This window comes from Pseudophryne corroboree, chromosome 8 (genome assembly GCF_028390025.1).
Source record: "Pseudophryne corroboree isolate aPseCor3 chromosome 8, aPseCor3.hap2, whole genome shotgun sequence".
NCBI classification, from domain to species: Eukaryota; Metazoa; Chordata; class Amphibia; order Anura; family Myobatrachidae; genus Pseudophryne; species Pseudophryne corroboree.
The window spans coordinates 124,360,807-124,384,973 of record NC_086451.1 but is presented as its reverse complement, the minus strand read 5'-3'; positions in this window follow the sequence as shown (position 1 = coordinate 124,384,973).

Genomic DNA, 24,167 nt, shown 5'->3' with positions numbered 1-24,167 from the left:
CCTAGCGGTGATGTACCATTTCCATCCGATGCTCCACCAGTTACCTTGCCATCTCTATTCGATGCTGATGTTCTTGCACTCAGTCAGTCTGCATGATGGTCGGTTCATTCACTAGTGATGTCAGCTCGAGATCCTTTGGAAGTTTCCCCTGTCTTCCAAACATCAAATAAAACAGGGTGAATCCTGTGGAGCAATGTTCCGTGTTGTTATAGAGGTATGTCAGTTTGGATAAAAGATTAGGCCACTGAGCACGTCTCTCTGCCAATAGACTCCGGAGCATCCCAATGACGGTTTGGTTGGCTCTCTTGCATAAGCCATTTCCCTGCGGGTGGTAGGCAGTAGTTCGTAGCTTCTTACACCCATATAAAGCACAGAGGGGCAGATGTATGAAAGTGCGCTGTGGTTTCTGCTGACCACAGCGCACGTAAAGCATGCATTTAACACAACCCCCTAATTTATCAATGGCATTTTAATGCCGTGTGCTTCACCCGCTGCGCGCCCCCGCTGCTTACTGCTTCCCTGCAGTCACCAATGGCACACGAAGGGCAGAGGCAATGTATAATTGCCTCTGTAGTCACTTTACGCCTCCTAAAGCTGCTAGTCTGGATCGCCTCCCCCGGGCAGGCGATGTGTAGCTTAAGCATTGGTGGATGTTTTTCTTTCACTAAAAAACTTTAACGATAGAGGACAAACAGTGCCTCATACTGCCAGCGACGCATGTGCCGGCAGACGCCAGCGGCGCCAGCTAGAAGCAGGGGAGAAAGGCGCATGCGCACACACTGTGGCGCCAAGACCAGCCAAGCCGATGTGGAAGGTACGCTATCACTGGACAGGTAAGATAACGCCCTTCCACATCGGCGGTGGCCTCAATAATACATTGTGGCAGCGACAGCGGGTATATCACCACGATAATGTGGTGATACGCCCCTGGACATATAACATCTGTTAGGACATTTTTAATACATCTGCCCCAGAGTTCCTGGAATAACTGGGACTCAAGGTTCTAGGATTGCCTCATAATCTTTTCCACCAGGGCCAATCCGCGCCTTGCACCACACCACGTGCTCAGAATTGGGTCTAAGGATAATATGCTAATGATCGGTGATCCTTGCCTTTCCGACTTCTCCCCTCACATTAGTGAACCTCTTGTGCCCCTCAAACAACCGGACCATCTGGTGAAGAGTCTTCTGCTCCATCAGGGCAGCAAACCGCATTTCCAGTTTAAGTGCTTCCACTAATTCATCCGGGCAATTCTGCAGAATGTTCATTCCCAGGATGACCAGGGAAAGATGTTGGTTGTATGTAGTAGTAGTGACCAAACACACTTGTCATTCCAGGTTAGCTTTGCCAATAGCGAGATTAGCTTCCCGATAGCTGCAGAACTTGATTGGCTGTCCATCATTGGCCAATAAATGTAACCAAGTGCTAACTATCTCAGATTTTTCCCAGTGTTTCTGGAATTCTGCCAAATGGATCGTCGTCCCCTGTGAGCCTGTGTCCAAAAGAGCAGAAACTTCTACCCCATTAATTTGGATCTTCAGGTGGGGACACTCTCCAACAAATTGAGGACACCACCCTGGCTTTGATGGACCTATTGATGCATTTCCTCTCGAGGGTCGGTCCCTTGCCTCGGGGTTGAGTCATTTAAAGGACCATTAGAATATTGCAGTTCGATGTGACCACTTTGATTACATCGCCTACATACAGGTCTTCATGATGATCAAATTGGTCCATGGGGTGCCGCCCTGATTGTCGTGGCACCTCCCATCATGATCATCCTCTTCTAGCTTGGTCCCTACGCCAACCTTGGCACTTAGCTTCCGCTTGCTCCAGCCGTATCTCTTTCAGCTCCTTCATCATTTCATTAATGACACTGGTGAGGGCTCCAATTTGATCTTGACCAGCCTTTGATTGCTGACTGACGGTCCCTTTAAAGATAAAGGATTCAAACATTGGGCTTAGTTGAGACTCCCCAGGCACTGCACCCTTAGATGGTCCTAACACTGCTACGTATTCTCCATCTGTGTTTTGGTTTAGACCAAAGATGTCCATCATAGCCTCCTTAAACTTAAAGAAAGTGCAGAGAGGGTTCTGACACCTCCACATTCGCAACTGTGCTTTTGTCGCTTCTCCTCTTGCGCCTTCTATGAATAAATTAATCGTAGTCTCCTCTGTTTGTTCAGCTTCTCGAGTGTCTCTGGCCTGTAATGCCCATCTAGTTCTTGTAGCCCCAGGGCAAACTACCGAAGAGTTTCATTTGGTTGCTGCTTCCGAGCATATAGGCGCCCCTTTAATTCTGCAATGGTCTGTAGATTAAAGATACCAGCCAACTTATCCAAGATACCTTCGGCTGTGTTCCATTCTTCATCCGACCAAGTAATGCTGCCCCTTTGAGTTGTCCAATATCTACCTCCACTCTTTGTTCCTCATTAATGGGATAAAGCTTGAACATAGATCTTAATTTGTCCCTAAATTCTTTAAAAGGACTCGTGGCAATTGACCTAGTATCTCCCGAGTATATAGGAAGCCACGGGGTTCCAAAATAATAGGGCATTGAAATTGGTGCAGCCTGTGATGACGCCACTGGTGGTGACTGACTAGGCAATGCGGGTAACTTCCTTCTGACTGCAGTTGATGTGGTAATCTGAAGTTCCTGTGCTTTTGACATCCTGTATCCTGTTCGTGGATGCCAAGCTTGTAACTGATTCCACTTATTAGAACGGATCGGCTGATGGAACCCTAGGCAAAGGAACAAGGAACCCCAACCTCAGTGGGCCCAAACACAGGTCACCAAAGGTTTGGACGGTGACAAAGAATTTATTTGTCTGGAACCAGAAGAGTGGTTACTGCTGTAACTTTAAACTTTGGGTAAAAATTTGGTAACAATTTTCACAATTACAGTGTATGGGTTAAATTCAGCACACAGTAAACATTAGCCATAAAAAATAACATTTAAATGACATTTACCGGCAATTATCATCGGTGACACTATAATGTTCCTGACACTCGGGGTTAGTTCTAACTAAGGCTGCTGTAATAGGGAAGATAGTCTTCTTAGTACGGATTATACCCTATAGAACAGAGTTAGGCTTGCAATGGCAGTCTTTCAATCAGTCAGATAATTAGCTTTAGCATAGACTGTATATAAACTTAGAGTTCCTCACAAGCAAAGTCAGTTGTGCATAGTAAGAAAAGGTTACGGTTCAAAGCAAGCGGATTAGTGAGAGTAAAAATGCACACGATCAATTATTATAGGCAAATGTCTTTTGCAAAGCAAGCAGATAGATACAGCTCCTCTTAATCCCTGCCCAAAATGAGGTACTTTATCCTATTTGTTAGTCTGTGCTGACTAAGGATCAGACAAACTTGCTCCTTCTTTAATGTATCTCCCTTTCTACAGGCTGAATGCACAGAATTAATAACAACTTTCCCTCTCTCGTTCCCTTGGAGCTGTGATATACAGTATTTGCAGTGAGAGGTGTAAGAAATCTGGAGGCTGACAGTCCCTGACAGAAAAGGTGAGGAGGGTTGGGGTGAAGATGTAGTGGATGTTGCTAACCTCCCTGATGTCAGTCTCTTCTCTTAAAATCAGGGTGACCCCACTTTACTTTGCTCCTAACTAGTAATGAGTGGGTTCGGTTCCTCGGAAACCGAACCCCCCCGAACTTCACCCATTTTACATGGGTTCGAGGCATACTCGGATTCTCCCGTATGGCTCGGTTAACCTGAGCGCGCCCGAACGTCATCATCCCGCTGTCGGATTCTCGCGAGATTCGGATTCTATATAAGCAGCCGCGCGTCGCCGCCATTTTCACTCGTGCATTGGAAATGTTAGGGAGAGGATGTGGCTGGCGTCCTCTCTGTTTATTAATCTTGATGCAAAAATATTTGAGCTTATTCCTTAATTGTGGGGACTGGGAAGCAGCTGTATTATATAGGAGGAGTACAGTGCAGAGTTTTGCTGACAGTGACCACCAGTATACGTTGTCTGCCTGAAAAACACTCCATATCTGTGCTCAGTGTGCTGCATATATCTGTGCTCACACTGCTTAATTGTGGGGACTGGGGACCAACAGTATATTATATAGGAGGAGTACAGTGCAGATTTTTGCTGACCAGTGACCATCAGTATACGTTGTCTGCCTGAAAAACACTCCATATCTGTGCTCAGTGTGCTGCATATATCTGTGCTCACACTGCTTTTATTGTGGGGACTGGGGACCAGCAGTATTATATAGGAGGAGTACAGTGCAGAGTTTTGCTGACAGTGACCACCAGTATATATAGCAGTACGGTACGGAAGGCCACTGCTCTACCTACCTCTGTGTCGTCAAGTATACTATCCATCTAGATTCTATACCTGTGGTGCATTTTAGTTTTGCAGTTTGCTGACAGTGACCACCAGTATATATAGCAGTACGGTACGGAAGGCCATTGCTCTACCTACCTCTGTGTCGTCAAGTATACTATCCATCCATAACTGTGGTGCATTTCAGTTGTGCGCAGGATATATATTAGTAGGCCATTGCTATTGATACTGGCATATAATTCCACACATTAAAAAATGGAGAACAAAAATGTGGAGGTTAAAATAGGAAAAGATCAAGATCCACTTCCACCTCGTGCTGAAGCTGCTGCCACTAGTCATGGCCGAGACGATGAAATGCCATCAACGTCGTCTGCCAAGGCCGATGCCCAATGTCATAGTAGAGAGCATGTAAAATCCAAAAAACAAAAGTTCAGTAAAATGACCCAAAAATCAAAATTGAAAGCGTCTGATGAGAAGCGTAAACTTGCCAATATGCCATTTACGGCACGGAGTGGCAAGGAACGGCTGAGGCCCTGGCCTATGTACATGGCTAGTGGTTCAGATTCACATGAGGATGGAAGCACTCATCCTCTCACTAGAAAACTGCAATGCCACTCCTAGATGGGCCAGGTGTTTGTGTCGGCCACTTGTGTCGCTTAGCTTAGTCACACGGCGACCTTGGTGCGCCTCTTTTTTTCTTTGCATCATGTGCTGTTTGGGGACTATTTTTTGAAGTGCCATTCTGTCTGACACTGCAGTGCCACTCCTAGATGGGCCAGGTGTTTGTGTCGGCCACTTGGGTCGCTTAGCTTAGTCACACAGCTACCTCATTGCGCCTCTTTTTTTCTTTGCATCATGTGCTGTTTGAGGACTATTTTTTTTAAGTGCCATCCTGCCTGACACTGCAGTGCCACTCCTAGATGGGCCAGGTGTTTGTGTCCGCCACTTGTGTCGCTTAGCTTAGCCATCCAGCGACCTCAGTGCAAATTTTAGGACTAAAAATAATATTGTGAGGTGTGAGGTGTTCAGAATAGACTGAAAATGAGTGGAAATTATGGTTATTGAGGTTAATAACACTATGGGATCAAAATGACCCCCAAATTCTATGATTTAAGCTGTTTTTGAGGGTTTTTTTGTAAAAAAAACACCTGAATCCAAAACACACCCGAATACAACAAAAAATTTTCAGGGAGGTTTTGCCAAAACGCGTCCGAATCCAAAACACGGCCGCGGAACCGAATCCAAAACCAAAACACAAAACCCGAAAAATTTCCGGTGCACATCACTACTCCTAACTTGCCCCTCAGATCAGTGGGCAGCAGTACTGGAGTTGCTGGCTAAAATTTATGTGCGGGCGTCAGCTTAGGGCCCCCCAGCAGATTACTGGTGCACGGTCTCCTTACAAGGTCTTTCCTTGCAGCAGTGCTCACCTCCCTGCGGTTACCTCAGTGGCAGCTCCGGCTCACCTTCAGCGCACTCACTCCCTCCTGATCGGCAGTGTGCGGCCCCGGCTCTCGTCACCAGTCAGTGGCTCTCCTCTCAGCGACGGCTCTATCATCCTCAGCGCCCGACAGCTCTCTTCTCCGCGGTACTGTCAGCTCTTCCGCTCTGGCTTCTCCCCTTGCAGCGGTGGCTCCGTCTCCTCAGTGACGCTGTCAGCTCTTCCGCTCCAGCTTCTCCCTTTGCAGCGGCATCTCTGTCTCCTCAGCTGTGGCTGGCTGGTCTCTTCAGCGGCGGCTGGCGGGTCTCTTCAGCGGCGGCTCTCCTTTTCTCTCTCACCTCAGGACTCCTTCTCACGCGCGCGCCACCTTCCCGCTCTACTCAGCTGTCACCAATCCATGCTCTCCACTCCTTCCCGCTCAGCTTTAGCTAGTCACCACTCCCTCTTCTCAGAGACTGGTAAGCTCCAGGGTCCTAGTGCCTACCAAGTCCGGCACTTGTGGCTGCTGATGTCACCGGGGTCCAATTAAAGGAGAAACACCAACCCTCCTTGGGTACACTAATTAGTCAGCTACTGAGGGGTTAGGCATAATAATCAAGGGCTCCAATAATAGGGAATAAGCACTGCAGGCATATATATTTTCCCAGATGCCCATATATAAGTGACCCACTTCCAGAGGGTCACACATGTTGTAAGTAAACGTCTGTGGCTTTTCTTCCAGTAGGAGACCTCTCTTGCCATGGTGATTAGCTGCTGTCAGCCCAGCTACCATGTCTCTCCCTCGACCTTGGAGCTTGGACTGCGTGACTGGTTGCACACCCCTCAGTATCAGTATGGCCCTGGCCCATGCTCCAATTACTAAAATAATGCCTGTATAAAATGTCTACATTACAGAAAGTGTGTGAAAGAGACACACAGCACCCATATCTTCTGCACCGACAGCTCAGATACCAATCAGGTCATTCATTTTTTTTATTTGATTAAGCTCTCATTAGTAAGGCCATCTCTCTCCATCCGCCTCCATATCCTCTCCTACTCACCATGCTGTGTCTTTATACTTCTTCCATGTTCTTTATTGTACATTATTTATTTGTATTATTTTGTCTATTTGTATTATTTATTGTTCTGGATTTTCCAATATTGTGAACAGTGAAGCACTTTCATAAAGTGAAACTATTAACTACTTAGGGGTCTATTTACTAAGCCTTGGATGGAGGTAAAGTGTCTGGAGATAAAGTACCAGGCAATCGGCTCCTAACTGCTATGCCACAGGCTGGGTTTGAAAAATGACAGTTAGGAGCCAATTGACTGGTACTTTATCTCCAGCGACTTTATCTCCATCCAAGGCTTAGTAAATAGGCCCCATATGTGTGCTTCTATGTGCTAGGGCTACTGTGCTGACATGCTTTTTGGGTGTTTTTGGTAAGTTCACCTCCTCTTCCAAAAAGCACCTAGCACCACCTTGGGGCCCCTGTGGACTCAGGGCTTTGCCTCCATAGCCAAAGTAAGGAGGGGTCCCTGTTGCTAGGTGATCAGATCACAAGAGTGATAGTCAGACGCTCCATTGGCACAGCTCACTGACACTGAGCTTGCCGGTAGCTGGCCAATCAGCAGTAAAATACTGTGCAGGCTCAGTGTATAAGCTGCAGGGAAGGAGGTGATGGATGAGCATTGCATATGAGCTGAAGAGTCGGCACAGCTAAGTAAACAGAAAAATTAAACAGTCGCCACAGCAGTGTTTTTCCCCCCAAACTTGGTGGGGTTACAATAGGAGGGTCACCACTCACTATCATCTACTGGGGATCTGCAACTCGCTAGTTCTGCCACCAACATTGTTATAAGGCAAAGATTGCTATGTAGTTATTACATTATACACTAAATGATCTAGACACGTACAATTATAACACTGCTAGCACCCCAAGAGTAGTATTACTGTCCAGACATTAATTAGAGGCTCAAGGTCACTGTGCACAATCATTTGACGTTTCTGGATAATGGACGATATTAGCCAGAACTGGCATGCCGCCCATGTGTCACCCAAAGAAGTTTAGACGTGGCCTGAATTTATTATCAATGCACCCTAAGCTGCATATCCTCCTCTGCTAGTACTTACAGCTAAACCCCCTGCATAACATATGGACACAAAGATTAAAGCCAGAATGTTATGGGTGAGGATTAACAAGCCCAATTTAGAAAACAAATTGTGACATTTAATACATTTAAATTGTATACATACATGCAGTGTAATTGCTTCATGTTTGACTGCAATTACTGCATACTTATCACATTATTATTCAGATTGTACAATATGGTTTTAAGCAGTTGAAACCAAACATATATTAAATACATATATGACATCACTGCAACTTATAAGATGCATATGTTTAGAAAATCATATTATATTGCCCTTAGAAATTAAGTTATGGTGAATTAATTTAAAAATATTATAGCTTTAACCTATATGCAATTAACACTTACCCTCTAATGAGAAGCTTTACCGACCCAGCAGTACCATGCAATAAAGCCACAGTACTGGTCATTTTGTTTCAGTCTTAAATGCCTCCATATTTAAAGCTCCTGCAGAATTTCAAGGTTTAATTGTGTTTAGATGTATACATTTATATGCGATAATTTGTGGTTTGGCATGGTGTAGACACATTATTAATAGAGATGTGTACTAACCCCAGTGTTTTGGTTTTGGATCTGGATTAATAGTCACATTTTTGTGTTGCAAAACCACCCTCACTTGTTTTGGTTTTGGATCTGTATTTTGAAAACATTTGCTAAAAATATGGTCTGTTTTTGTTCCTCCAGTATTATTAACCTCAATAACATTAATTTCTAGTCAATTTTGACTACCTCACAGTTCATTATATTGTTCACAATATTGTTCAAAGGCTGTCTGGCTGGCTGGCTGGACCAAATAACAGACCAATGGCATAAGCACATGGCAGTTTAAAAGACTATAACATATCTAAAAAACATAGCCACACAGCAGTGGCAGACAAGATGGCAGTTTAATAAACTACTGTATATGTCCTCATTGAAAGAATACTTTTGAAAGAAGAGGCCCCAAGGCAGTACAGGGGGGTGGAGTATGTCTGGGGAAGGAAGGAAGGAAGGAAGGAAGGAAGGAAGGAAGGAAGGAAGGAAGGAAGGAAGGAAGGCAGGCTCATTCTTTAACCCTTGACAGGAATACTTGCCTATTAATCTTGCATTTCAACCACTGTCAGGAATCCTTGACTATTAACATTGCTCCTCAACCCTTGACATGAATTCTTGGCTGTTGTATTAACATTGTATTCTTTTACTGCTCATTAACGTGTTGCAAAATAGTAATGTGCTGTATTAGAGCAATAAAAAATATTTTTTGTCTATGCCAAAAAGACCTTCCCCGATGCTCCTTCTCCCCCCCCCCCCCTCCCCAAAGATGAAATTGTCTTTGGGATCTCACACCCACTATTGGGGGAGATTCCGAGTTGATCGCTATTGTTTTCGTTCGCACAACATATTCTCAAAATTGCGAACACATTGCACATTAGCGAATATCCGCCCCTACGCATTTTTGCTATTTCATACGCAGTATTCCGCAAAGTAGGCGTATGCCAAATGACATCACACTAATGCGAATCCATCGCATTACTACAAACGTCACCGTAAAAATACAAACTTCTCGTAGATTTAAACATTTTTCTCAACATTGCACACGCTTTTGCCGAAAAACGCACAGCAATGGGGTATTTTTTCAAGTTATATTACACATTTCAATTCAAACTCAACAAGCCTTCCTCAATTACGAATCCAATTAGTGTAATGAATGATTGTGGTCATGACCAATTAAGTCTTCAAAGAATACCTACAGAACACTTTGTAGGCATAATTGGCCATTACCATGTTTGTTTATAAATAAGTGAAATAGATGTGTAAACTGTGCCTGGGCTAATGTTAAATAGCATATTTTAGTGTGGAGGTGTAGTGTGTGAATATATGTGTTTACATGTTTTTCTAAACAATAAGCTCCTAACTGACATAATGTGTTTGTTTGTAAATAATAAGATTAATAATCGTAAGTTTGATGTGTGTTTTTTGTAAGGTAACCAATTTCTTATAGGCAATATGCTGTTCCTTTATTGCATTAAAAAACACAACAACCGCTTAACTGAAAAATATTTTTTTTTCTTTTTTAACATTATTTTATTTTATTTTTTAACATATAACAAAAAAAAGGGAAAATTTACCAAAATTTTTGTAGCCTTTCCACATCAGCCATCATGTCCTGCAAATTGGCCTTTAAGCTGCCAAGGATGCCAGGCAGGCTTGTGGGATCTCCAACTGCACCATCTGAAATGCAGAGCAAAAATAAAATTTAAAAAATTACTCACATTACCTATTACACAAGCAAGCCACAAAGCACACTTTAATGGCAAAGGGACTACATCATGGATGTTTGAATGTTAAAACTGTACCATACCAACACACAAGCATGCTCAGCAATGTTTGTTATTGTTAAATAAAAAAAATAAAACGTGTACCACACCATGATGTACATTTACTAAGATGGGAGTTCTGTTAAGATGGGACGTTGCCCATAGCAACCAATCAGATTACACATATCTTCTAGAAGGTGCTAATTAAATGAGAAGTTGAATCTGATTGGTTGCTATGGGCAACATTCCATCTGGAATTAAACTCCCATCTTAGTAAATGTAACCCCATGCTGGGATTAATTCGCATCTGGAGTGAAGCAGACTTGTTTTTTTTGGTATTGGCCCTGCATCATCACACTGCATATCAAAATCTTAAGAAGGACAACATATCCTAGCATGCCCACACTCCCTGAAAGCCTGCCTTACTACATAAGGTGAAACAGGTTTTTAATTTTTACAATAATCATTTTTTGAGTGTAACTTTCAAAACTCAAATCATTGTGTCCTTAGCCTGGCTAACAGACTCCTGCGAGTTTAATGTGCAAATATTGCATTAACCAGGCACTATTCTTACATTTTAACCACACTCAAATTTCCACTCAGGTCTAAATGTTTGCCAGATAATGTTTCACATACAAACCGTGTTGTATATGCAAACCTGTCCACATAAGCATTTAACCTTGTCAAAAGATTGGTCACAGTACAACAATGCAATTATTTTAACGTGTCTTTCAATACTATTTAACCATTTGTAAAAAATGTGTGTGAACTTACTTTTCTCTGCCACTTCACCACCTCCCTGAAGTTGTTCCGGGGCCTCTGTTGCCCATTCAGATGGGGGCGAAGGGGTTTGGCTGGGGGATGGCAAACGGATGGGGGTGGTTGGCTGCATGGGGGTTGGTGGCTGGATGGTGAAAGGAGTCAGGATGGGGGAAGGAGGGTCCATTTTGGAAAGAGGATGGAAGGGGGAGTCGGTTACAGAGGGTGTTTTGGAAAGATAGGGTGAGGGTGGTGGAGAGATGGTTTGGGACACAGAGGGGGAGGGGGGCAGAGAGGGGAATTGGGAATAGGAGGGGTATTGGGCCGAAGAGGGGGTTTGGGCGGGAGAGGGGGTTTTGGTAAGAGACGGGGATTGGGCTGGAGAGGGGGATTGGGCAGGAGAGGGGGAGTGGGCTGGAGAGGGGGAGGTGGCCGAAGTGGGGGATTGGGCTGAAGAGGGGGAGTGGGCTGGAGAGGGGAAGTGGGCTGGAGAGGGGGAGGTGGCCAGAGAGGGGGATTGGGCTGGAGAGGGGGATTGGGCTGGAGAGGGGGATTGGGCCGAAGAGGGGGATTGGGCTGATGAGGGGGATTGTGCCGGAGAGGGGGAGTGGGCTGGAGAGGGGGAGGTGGCCGGAGAGGAGGATTGGTCCGGAGAGGGGGATTGGGCCGAAGAGGGGGATTGGGCTGAAGAGGGGGATTGTGCCGGAGAGGGGGAGTGGGCTGGAGAGGGGGAGGTGGCCGTAGTGGGGGATTGGGCTGGAGAGGGGTAGCGGGCTGGAGAGGAGGATTGGGCTGGAGAGGGGGAGGTGGCCGGAGTGGGGGATTGGGCTGGAGAGGGGGATTGGGCTGGAGAGGGGGAGGTGGCCAGAGAGGGGGAGTGGGCTGGAGAGGGGGAGTGGTCCGGAGAGGGGGAGTGGGCCGGAGAAGGGTGTGCTCCTCTTCTTGCTACCCCTGCTCGTCGTTGGGCTTGCCCTAGAATGACATATGTCATAATTAGTTTATTAGGTTCTATTGATTTTAAAACATAATGTTCAACAAACATTGTTAGTGAGCATGTTAAATAGACATATCAAGTGATTAGGTCTAGACGCTAGCATGTGTACCAACTCAGTACCCCGACATCAGTTTCACAAACACTTTGCTACACAGTCAGTACTGCTTGCCAGAAGCACACACTGTGTCATGTTTGCTCTACAATAGTACATTGACAGTCTGCTAATTTACACACTATATAACTTATTAGTGCAAATATTCTCTGTTATGTAATGTAATGTGAAACTCACTCCGTCTTCTTCGTTTGTGGATTTGTTGGCGGATCTCCGCCAACAGGTCCGGCGTGCGCCTGCGGAGGTCACTCCAGCGCCTCTCCAGCTGGATGATGGTCCTCCTGCTCCTGGCGCGGGTTCGCAATAAGCGGCGGACCTCCGCGTAGGCCTCACGCTTTACCCTATTAGGGATAAAGGGCCCTGTGCGGACTACACGGCGGTCCATTACCGCGACAAGTAGGCGCAGCTCTTGTCGGCTGAAAGCAGCTGCGCGCATGGTGCCAATGGCGTTTTCCATATATGGACTTATATTTATAGTGTATGGTGGGATGTGATTGGTTGTAAATATATGGTGTCATCTAATAAACTTTATTGATGTGTGCATTACTGTGAAGGACAGTGGGTACAGTTCGCAATAGCGGAATTTTGCAGCTGCGGAAGAACAAAAAAAACCATACACTCACAATTACACTCACACATACTCACATACGCACACAAACACTCACTCAAAATCACACACTCACACACACTCACATACACATACACAAACACACAGTCACAATCACACTCACACACACTCACATATACACACACACACACACACACACACTTATAGAAAAGTAATTGTTACAATCTGTGTACTCACCACATTTGTCAATAACAATCAGCTGCACATAGTCACCAAGTTTACGACATTTAGGATCATATGTTGTGTAATTTGTAATGTAAACAGATGCATAAGCCAAAACCAAAAATAACAAACACACAAAAAAACAGTTATTAAACCAATTATCCAAAAAAACAAATAAATGAGACATTAATAAAAAATAAAGAAACAGACAACAAGATTGTTGCAAAATACATGATAAGGATAATATTTCTGATTTATCACATAAACAAAGAATAATATAGACTCACACACCAAAACAATTACACTATGAACTTTAGCAAGCTACCTAAATGACATCAGACCAAATTGAAAATACAAATACAGTGAATTTGGGAAAATGAGAATAAATAAGGTAAAAATCAAAATACCTGAAATAATCACGGACAATGCGTGCCCTTATTTCATTCCCCCGCCGGGACACACTCCCCCAGCGATTGTCCGGCCAACCCCTGGCTCCTCATAAGGCAATTCCTCTGTTTGAGGAAGCTCTACGCAACTCCTTACAGCGATGTTATGGAGGATAGCGCACAGGACCACCATTTTACTTACCATCTCCGGCGAATACATGATGTTGCCACCAGTGCGGTGGAGCACACGAAAGCGCCCTTTAATGACACCAATCGTGCGCTCCACCAGCTGTCTAGTGGCAGTAAGCGCGGAGTTAAATGCCGTCTGTGGTCCTGGCCTGGGTTTACTGTAAGGAGTCATGAGCTAGGGGGTGCAAGGATATCCACGGTCTCCTGTTTGATAAGATGAAAATAACAAAAGTATAATTGTAAATTTAATGAAAAAATAATAAAAATATGACTGTTCCAAACATTTAAACGAAAATACTCACCCAATAACCACATGTCTTGGCCTTCCATTGATCTTAATCTCTGCCATATCCCTGAATGTCTAATGACATGTGCATCATGGGAGTTCCCCGGGAACTTAGCATTCAGGAACAGGATCTGGAGGGATGGCCTACAAACAACCATTACATTCAGAGAATGAAACAGTTTCCTGTTTCTAAAAATTTCTTCATTATGTCTTGGTGCTACAATAGCTACATGTGTGCCATCCACAACCCCAATGAACTTTCCCTGCGACATGCCGACCAGATCTCCCACCACATGCTGATACGACCCAGTGGCAACAAAATGTAACACAGCAAGGAATTGTGTCAATGCTGGTATTGCTGTAGGATACCTAATGGATTGTTCTAGATCACTCTCTATTATGGAGAGAGTGTCTAGGATTAGATGAGGTGGCAGTCTGTATCTGCGCAACACAACATCATCAGGCATCCCAAAAAGAAGGACACGGGTACGGAAAATTGGTGGCCTAACACGCCTCCGTTGCCTTGGATGATGAGGAGCCAGTTGGGGTTGGAGGGCTTGCGCCGATTGGGGTGGGAGTGGTCCCGTTGGTTGTGGTGGTACTGCTTCCGCAGCAACATGAATTGACATCATCAACTTAAAATGAAAATAAGAATCATGTTTAAAACTTTACAACAACAAAAAAAAAACATTCTCATCCATAATCAAAATCAAAATGTATGTGTGTTAACTTACTGCTTGTGCGTACTCCATTTCAAGTTTTTAATACGGACCCAAAACATATAATTGGATTTAAAAAAAAATAATAATAATAATTAGCTCCAACATACTGTAGGTTAACAACAAAAAAACGAAATAATTAGAGATATCAACCCTAGCTATATAATTAATGCAACAATATATTGTCTCCAAAATAAGTATGACTAATGTAAATTAATAAAACAGAAAAATTATAAATAAAAACACTGAAAAAACATATCCATAAAAAACCGGGGGTCCTTTAGTAGCTAATACAGAAAAAATCAGCCCGACTTTGTCAAAAGTAAATGCTTTGTAAACAAACAAATAAGACACCTACAAGAGAGAGAAATGGCCAATAAGAAAACAGATACACACTTACAACAAACACACACCAGGACACACAGGGATTGGCCACTTACCTGCTCAACAAAAGTAGATGAAAATGTGGAGGCCCAAAACAAACAAAAAATGGCGACTTGCCAGGAAAAGATATGTGTTCTAAAGCAACACTGAGACACTTACAAAAGAGAGAAATGGCCTATAAGAAAACAGATACACACTTACAACAAACACACACCAGGACACACAGGGATTGGCCACTTACCTGCTCAACAATAGTAGATGAAAAATCAAAACAAAAATGGCCTACTTGGCTACAAAATAAATATGTGTACACACACCACTAATGACACACCTACAAGAGAGAGAAATGGACTATAAGAAATAAAGTATACACTCTCAACAATAGAACGGACACACTGTAAATTACAGCTCACAAAAATATTACATAGTACATAAGAATACATTTATATGGCAAAAAATTAACCACCAAAATAGTAATACCCTGTTTAAAACACTACAAACGAACATTGCACACCCATACATACTTGCTTTGTTAATAGCCTAATTTAGTAATACAAACAAAAGTAAACTCGCATAAAATAAGCACTACGCAACACAACATTAAAACATTTGCTAACAAACAAATGCACATTTGTCTGCAATATACTGAAACAAAAACTCACTCTGCAAAGTTTGACCAAACACGACCACCTTCTCTGAAAAACCACAAACCTCCATCTGCCTTCATACACCCACTCACACAGGCTGCAATCCAGACTCTTAAATAGGCTGTACAATTACTGGAAGAATTAGCATAATTGACACCTGTGTGAATTACCGCACTGGACACTCAGCTATAAATAGCTACACACCTGTGCGAACACACATGCCACCAGCAACATGGCTACTCGTGAGCAGTTGGCAGCAGAGATGGACCGCGTGCACCAGCAGATGTCCGCTTTGACACATAGGCGCCTAGCGTTAAGGAAGCAGATGATGGAATCCGCAGGTGCTGATTCTGAAGTAGCGGGACCCAGTACTAGAGACATTCCATCTTCTGATACCCAGCAGTTAGGAGTGGATACCCTGCCAGACATACATACTGGGGGAACTGAGGGAGATTCTGCAATACCCTCACAAACACAAACTACACAAGCAGCTAGTGAAGAGGCTACTTCTAAGAAAAAAAAGGCAGCCCGCCTTCACTAAGAGGGAGTTACGTGTTTTGGTCACACAGGCCATGGCAAAAATACATCGAGGACCAAAAAACATGGGTGCTGCAACCAAAGATATAATCTGGAGGGACATCACTGATTCTGTTAATGAAGTCGGCTCAATAGTCAGAACATCACAGGAAGTTCGAAGACGGAAATTGTATATTGCCAGTCCATTTTCTGTGCCAAGTATTCTTAAAAAGTTAGTTAGATGTGATGTTGCCTATAGCAACCAAATGCATAACATGTGTACTATATATTAAAGCAGGTATTCATAATTTTTCTCTACCTTGCCCCTATTTTTCCCCACATATGTAGTTGTGCCGACTTCAAATCCCGCCTGAAGGGCAAGAGGTCTGTGGAGTGGAATGCCTCGAGGGCAACAGGGGGAGGTCCAGATGCCACTGTGGAGTACACAGAACTTGAGGAGATGGCGATGGACTGTGTCAGTTACGAGGAGGAGGTAGGGGTGTCTCATATGGACACGGACCTGCCTGAAATACTGATGGCACATGACTTGCCAGGTAAGTTTACACACATATTCCTAAACAACTAATTAAGTGGATCCAAAAGTCTCATGTTTAATTGTAAAACTCTTTTTCCACTCATTCTTCTATTTCCTTTGAACATAACACAGCACAGGTGGATGATCAGCTAGAGTCAGAGGAGGGTTATGTGGCTGAGGCTGAGGTGGAGGGACCTAGTGTCTCTGGCACTGTGGGACCACAAATCCCACCCATTCAGATTCCAACTGGACCCCCCACCCAACCCTCTGCTATCCCGGACATCCTGTCTCAAATAGCAAGGTATGGTTAGAGCCTGAATGCTTTTCAAGACAGGATGATCCGGGAGGTTAGCCAGATACCTGTCCGGCTCAATGAGCACAGAACCAGTGTGGAGCAAGGTTTAGCTCAACTCTGCCAAGGTCTGGCAGAGATCAGGCAGGGCCAAGAGCAACTCGCCTCCTCCTTCAAAGACATAGCAAAATCCATCTTGCAAGGGCTCCAGGACATCGCTGTCTCCCTTGCCCACAGTGGCAGAGAGCCAGCCACATCTGCTCCCTCCCCTCCCTCTGCCCAGGAAGAACATCCCACTGGGCAGGGCCCTCGAAGGTTGCCTTGCAGACCGAGCCATGAAGAACTTCATCAGGCGGGAAAAAAGAAGAGAAAGTGATGTCTCTCCAGATGGGCAGCACCCATGTTTTTCATGTTGCCTCAATGTATTTCTCTAACGTCCTAGTGGATGCTGGGGACTCCGTAAGGACCATGGGGAATAGACGGGCTCCGCAGGAGACTGGGCACTCTAAAGAAAGATTCAGTACTATCTGGTGTGCACTGGCTCCTCCCTCTATACCCCTCCTCCAGACCTCAGTTAGAATCTGTGCCCGGCCAGAGCTGGGTGTTCCTAGTGGGCTCTCCTGAGCTTGCTAGAAAAGAAAGTATTTTGTCAGTTTTTTTATTTTCAGAGAGCTTCTGCTGGCAACAGACTCTCTGCTACGTGGGACTGAGGGGAGAGAAGCAAACCTACTCACTGCAGCTAAGTTGCGCTTTTTAGGCTACTGGACACCATTAGCTCCAGAGGGATCGAACACAGGTACCTAACCTTGATCGTCCGTTCCCGGAGCCGCGCCGCCGTCCCCCTCGCAGAGCCAGAAGTACAGAAGCAGCAGAAGCAAGAAGACATCAAAATCGGCGGCAGAAGACTCCTGTCTTCACTTAAGGTAACGCACAGCACTGCAGCTGTGCGCCATTGCTCCCGCAGCACACCCACACACTTTGGTCACTGTAGGGTGCAGGGCGCAGGGGGGGGGGGGCGCCCTGGGCAGCAATTAAGATACCTGATGGCAAAAGTATACATATATACAGTCAGGCACTGTATATATGTGCGAGCCCCCGCCATTTTTACACATGAGAAGCGGGACAGAAGCCCGCCGCTGAGGGGGCGGGGCCTTCTTCCTCAGCACACAAGCGCCATTTTCTCTTCACAGCTCCGCTGGAAGGACGCTCCCCAAGCTCTCCCCTGCAGTATACAGGTGCAATAGAGGTAAAAAAGAGAGGGGGGGGGGCACATAAATTTAGGCGCAGATATATATATATATATATATATATATATATAAAAACAGCAGCTACTGGGTAAACACTAAGGTACAGTGTAATCCCTGGGTTATATAGCGCTGGGGTGTGTGCTGGCATACTCTCTCTCTGTCTCCCCAAAAGCCTTTGTGGGGTCCTGTCCTCAGTCAGAGCGTTCCCTGTATGTGTGCGGTGTGTCGGTACGCCTGTGTCGACATGTTTGATGAGGAAGGATACGTGGAGGCAGAACAAGTGCAAATAGATGTGGTGTCGCCCCCGACGGGGCCGACACCTGATTGGATGGATATGTGGAAGGTGTTAAATGATAATGTAAGCTCCTTACATAACAGATTGGATAAAGCTGTAGCCTTGGGACAGTCGGGGTCTCTACCCATGCCTGCTCCCACAGCGCAGAGGCTGTCAGGGTCTCAAAAGCGCCCAATATCCCAGTTAGTTGACACAGATGTCGACACAGAATCTGATTCCAGTGTCGATGACGATGATGCAAAGTTGCAGCCTAAAATGACTAAAGCAATCCGCTACATGATTGTGGCAATGAAGGATGTGTTACACATTTCTGAGGAAAATCCTGTCCCTGACAAGAGGATTTATATGTATGGGGAGAAAAAGCATGAAGTGGCTTTTCCCCCGTCACATGAATTGAAAGTCTATTTACACACTTTCTGGTACGCTGCTGAGGCCAGCAATTGCTTCGGCCTGGATGTGTAGAGTGGTAGCAGCATGAACGGATACTCTGTCTGACGAGTTAGATACCCTGGACAGGGACTCTGTTCTAATGACCCTGGCACATATCAAGGACGCGGTCCTATATATGCGGGATGCCCAGAGGGACATTTGCCTGCTGGGCTCTAGAGTAAACGCAATGTCCATTTCTGCCAGAAGTGTCTTATGGACTCGACAATGGACAGGGGATACCGACTCTAAAAAACACATGGAGGTTTTACCTTATAAGGGTGAGGAATTGTTTGGGGACAGTCTCTCAGACCTAGTTTCCACAGCTACGGCTGGGAAGTCAAATTTCTTGCCTTATGTCCCGCCACAGCCTAAGAAAGCACTGTATTACCAAATGCAGTCCTTTCGTTCGCAAAAGAGCAAGAAAGTCAGAGGTGCATCCTTTCTTGCCAGAGGCAGGGGTAGAGGAAAGAGGCTGCACCACGCAGCTAGTTCCCAGGAACAAAAGTCCTCCCCGGCTTCCACTAAATCCACCGCATGACGCTGGGGCTCCACAGGCGGAGCCAGGAGCCGTGGGGGCGCGTCTCCGACATTTCAGCCACCAGTGGGTTCGCTCACGGGTGAATCCTTGGGCTATACAAGTTGTGTCTCAGGGATACAAACTGGAATTCGAGGTGACGCCCCCTCACCGTTACCTAAAATCGGCATTGCCAGCGTCCCCCATGGAAAGGGAGGTAGTGCTGGCAGCAATTCACAAGTTATACCTCCAGCAGGTGGTTGTAAAGGTTCCTCTCCTTCAATAGGGAAGGGGTTACTATTACACTATGTTTGTAGTACCGAAACCGGACGGTTCGGTCAGACCCATCTTGAATTTAAAATCCCTGAACATTTATCTGAAGAAATTCAAGTTCAAAATGGAATCGCTCAGAGCGGTCATTGCAAGCCTGGAAGAGGGGGATTTTATGGTGTCTCTGGACATCAAGGATGCTTACCTGCATGTCCCCATTTATCCACCTCATCAGGAGTACCTCAGATTTGTGGTACAGGACTGTCATTACCAATTCCAGACGTTGCCGTTTGGGCTCTCCACGGCACCGAGAATATTTACCAAGGAAATGGCGGAAATGATGGTGCTCCTGAGAAAGCAAGGAGTCACAATTATCCCATACTTGGACGATCTCCTCATAAAGGCGAGGTCCAGAGAGCAGTTGCTGATCAGCATAGCACACTCTCAGGAAGTGTTGCAACAGCACGGCTGGATTCTGAATATCCCAAAATCGCAGCTGATTCCTACGACGCGTCTGCCCTTTCTGGGCATGATTCTGGACACAGACCAGAAGAAGGTGTTTCTCCCGGCGGAGAAGGCTCAGGAGCTCGTGACTCTAGTCAGAGACCTCTTAAAACCAAAACAGGTGTCGGTGCATCACTGCACGCGAGTCCTGGGAAAGATGGTGGCATCATACGAAGCCATTCCCTTCGGCAGGTTCCATGTGAGGATCTTTCAGTGGGATCTGTTGGACAAGTGGTCCGGATCGCATCTTCAGATGCATCGGCTGACCACCCTGTCCCCCAGGGCCAGGTTGTCTCTTCTGTGGTGGCTGCAGAGTGCTCACCTTCTCGAGGGCCGCAGGTTCGGCATACAGGACTGGGTCCTGGTGACCACGGATGCGAGCCTCCGAGGATGGGGGGAAGTCACTCAGGGAAGAAACTTCCAAGGGTTGTGGTCAAGTCAGGAGGCTTGTCTGCACATAAATATCCTGGAACTAAGGGCCATATACAACGCCCTGAGTCAAGCGGAGCCTCTGCTTCGCAACCAACCGGTGCTGATTCAGTCAGACAACATCACCGCAGTGGCTCATGTAAACCGCCAGGGCGGCACAAGAAGCAGAGTGGCGATGGCGGAAGCCACCAGGATTCTTCGTTGGGCGGAGAATCACGTGCATGCACTGTCAGCAGTGTTCATTCCGGGAGTGGACAACTGGGAAGCAGACTTCCTCAGCATTCACGACCTCCACCCGGGAGAGTGGGGACTTCATCAAGAAGTCTTCACGCAGATTGCAAGTCGGTGGGAACTGCCACAGGTGGACATGATGGCGTCCCGCCTCAACAAAAAGCTAAAAAGGTATTGCGCCAGGTCAAGGGACCCTCAGGCGATAGCTGTGGACGCACTGGTAACACCGTGGGTGTTCCAGTCGGTCTATGTGTTTCCTCCTCTTCCTCTCATACCCAAGGTACTGAGAATCGTAAGGAAAAGAAGAGTGAAAACAATACTCATTGTTCCGGACTGGCCAACAAGGACTTGGTACCCGGAACTGCAAGAGATGCTCACAGAGGAACCATGGCCTCTGCCTCTCAGACAGGACCTGTTGCAACAGGGGCCCTGTCTGTTCCAAGACTTACCGCGGCTGCGTTTGACGGCATGGCGGTTGAACGCCGAATCCTAGCAGAAAAGGGCATTCTGGATGAAGTTATTCCTATGCTGATAAAGGCTAGGAAGGACGTGACAGCAAAGCATTATCACCGTATATGGCGAAAATATGTTGCTTGGTGTGAGGCCAGGAAGGCCCCTACAGAGGAATTCCAGCTGGGTCGATTCCTGCACTTCCTACAGTCAGGTGTGACTATGGACCTAAAATTAGGGTCCATAAAGGTCCAGATTTCGGCCCTATCCATCTTCTTTCAAAAAGAACTGGCTTCACTGCATGAGGTTCAGACGTTTGTTAAGGGAGTGCTGCATATTCAGCCCCCTTTTGTGCCACCAGTGGCACCTTGGGATCTTAACGTGGTGTTGGATTTCCTGAAATCTCACTGGTTTGAGCCACTTAAGACCGTGGGACTAAAGTATCTCACGTGGAAAGTGGTCATGCTGTTGGCTTTAGCTTCAGCTAGGCGTGTGTCAGAATTGGCGGCTTTGTCATGTAAAAGCCCCTATCTTGTTTTCCATATGGACAGGGCAGAATTGCGGACTCGTCCGCAGTTTCTGCCAAAGGTGGTGTCATCTTTTCATTTGAACCAACCTATTGTGGTGCCTGCGGCTACTCGTGACTTGGAGGACTCCAAGTTGCTGGACGTAGTCCGGGCTTTGAAGATTTATGTAACCAGAATGGCTGGAGTCTGGAAGACTGACTCGCTGTTTATCCTGTATGCATCCAAAAAGCTGGGTGCTCCTGCTTCAAAGCAAACTATTGCTCACTGGATCTGTAACACGATTCAGCAGGCTCATTCTGCGGCGGGATTGCCGCAGCCGAATTCAGTGAAAGCCCATTCCACAAGGAAAGTGGGCTCTTCTTGGGCGGCTGCCCGAGGGGTCTCGGCATAACAGCTTTGCCGAGCTGCTACTTGGTCGGGTTCAAACACTTTTGTAAAATTCTACAGGTTTAATACCCTGGCTGAGGAGGACCTTGTGTTTGCCCATTCGGTGCTGCAGAGTCATCCGCACTCTCCCGCCCGTTTGGGAGCTTTGGTATAATCCCCATGGTCCTTACGGAGTCCCCAGCATCCACTAGGACGTTAGAGAAAATAAGAATTTACTCACCGGTAATTCTATTTCTCGTAGTCCGTAGTGGATGCTGGGCGCCCGTCCCAAGTGCGGACTTTCTGCGATACGTGTATATAGTTATTGCTTAACAAAGGGTTATGGTTATGTAGCATCGGTTGAGTGATGCTCAGTTGTTGTTCATACTGTTAACTGGGTAAGTTTATCACAAGTTGTTCAGTGTGATTGGTGTGGCTGGTATGAGTCTTACCCTGGATTCCAGAATCCTTTCCTTGTAATGTCAGCTCTTCCGGGCACAGTTTCCTTAACTGAGGTCTGGAGGAGGGGCATAGAGGGAGGAGCCAGTGCACACCAGATAGTACTGAATCTTTCTTTAGAGTGCCCAGTCTCCTGCGGAGCCCGTCTATTCCCCATGGTCCTTACGGAGTCCCCAGCATCCACTACGGACTACGAGAAATAGAATTACCGGTGAGTAAATTCTTATTTTTTTTGTGTTGGCTTGTGTGGCCAGAATGGAGAACTCCCTCAAAGTGAAAGGATCTATTTCTGTTTCTGTATATTGTAGCCTGTGAGTTTTTTTCCTTTACACCAGAGCCATCTTCCTCTTCCTACCGTGCTGTGTATTGTTGTGTTTGTGTGTTGGTTCCAGAATCTAACTCAGTTCCCCTAAAAATTATGTCTGGCTGGGTGTTCACAACATATAATTTTTTTTCTTTAAAATTCAAATTTTGTCAGAAGATGGTGTTTCCCTAGTACTGGGTTCTGCTATGTGATTTGTGTCAGTGGCATCTGCTTGCTGCTATGTTCATCTTTGTCTGTGATGCTCACCTGTAGCCATGTTGTTTTGCCCAATGAATATATTTTTTGAGTAAAAAAATATTGAAATTATTTTTGTTTGTGTACTTTATTAAAGTTAATGCATTATGTACAATTTAGCCCAATAAAGTTTAGCATGGCATATAGACATTTGTGGAACAAGGGAACAATCCGAATATTCATACAAACATTGCATCTTTCAAAATGCAACAGGTATGCCTTGCACAACACTTTACTGGCCATATAAAAATAGTATTTACAAATAGGTTCTTGGGTTACTAGGGGCAACATGACATAATATCAAACATTGACAGATATTCCCACCAAAGTTAAACATTTATAAAAAAACAAACAAAAAAAAGTGTAGGCTGCATTATGTTGCTCATGATATTTGTTATGTGCAAAGGAATATTTTTATGTCGTTTAGATTTTGCTGATGTAGTTTTTAAGTTTGGTTATTTCCACTTGTTTGCATTTGGTAGTATTTATGTCAAAATTAAAACATGCATTTAACATCAATGTTTAGTTAATAACTAAAACAAATCATGCCTTATTTGGCAGCGTGTCAGATTTATAGCTGCTAACAACAGAAATGTAATGTGTCCACACAATTGCTGTTTGCAGTATTTCAGAAGAGCAGTGTTTGGAAAGTAATTGGACAACAGATGAATGGAATTTCTAATTAACTGCTAATTATTGCAGACACACTTGTAACAGTACTTCGCAAATGCAGAGTAACTGCAGACCTACTCCTATGCTGCGTTAAGATAGCGAACATTTGTTGTGTTCATTTTACCATCGGGAACGCATTTCTGCTCAAAACACGCCTACTGCTGGTTGCATGCTCCCACACTAGCCGCCCACTTTCACGCCCATTTTGTTAGATAGCGAAGCCGAGCCTCTGTCACGCCTTCGTCACTCCCTGTTTTCGGTAGTGTAGTAAGAGAAAAAATTCTGTTAGTCATTTTGCACAAGCGTCGTATCGCTGCCTTTGCGCACGCGCAGTTCAGCAGTCGCGCATGTGCAGTTTGCGGATTTCCGCCATTTGCGATGCGATGAACTGCTGCGAACAACTCGGAATGAGGGCCATTGTTGGGTATT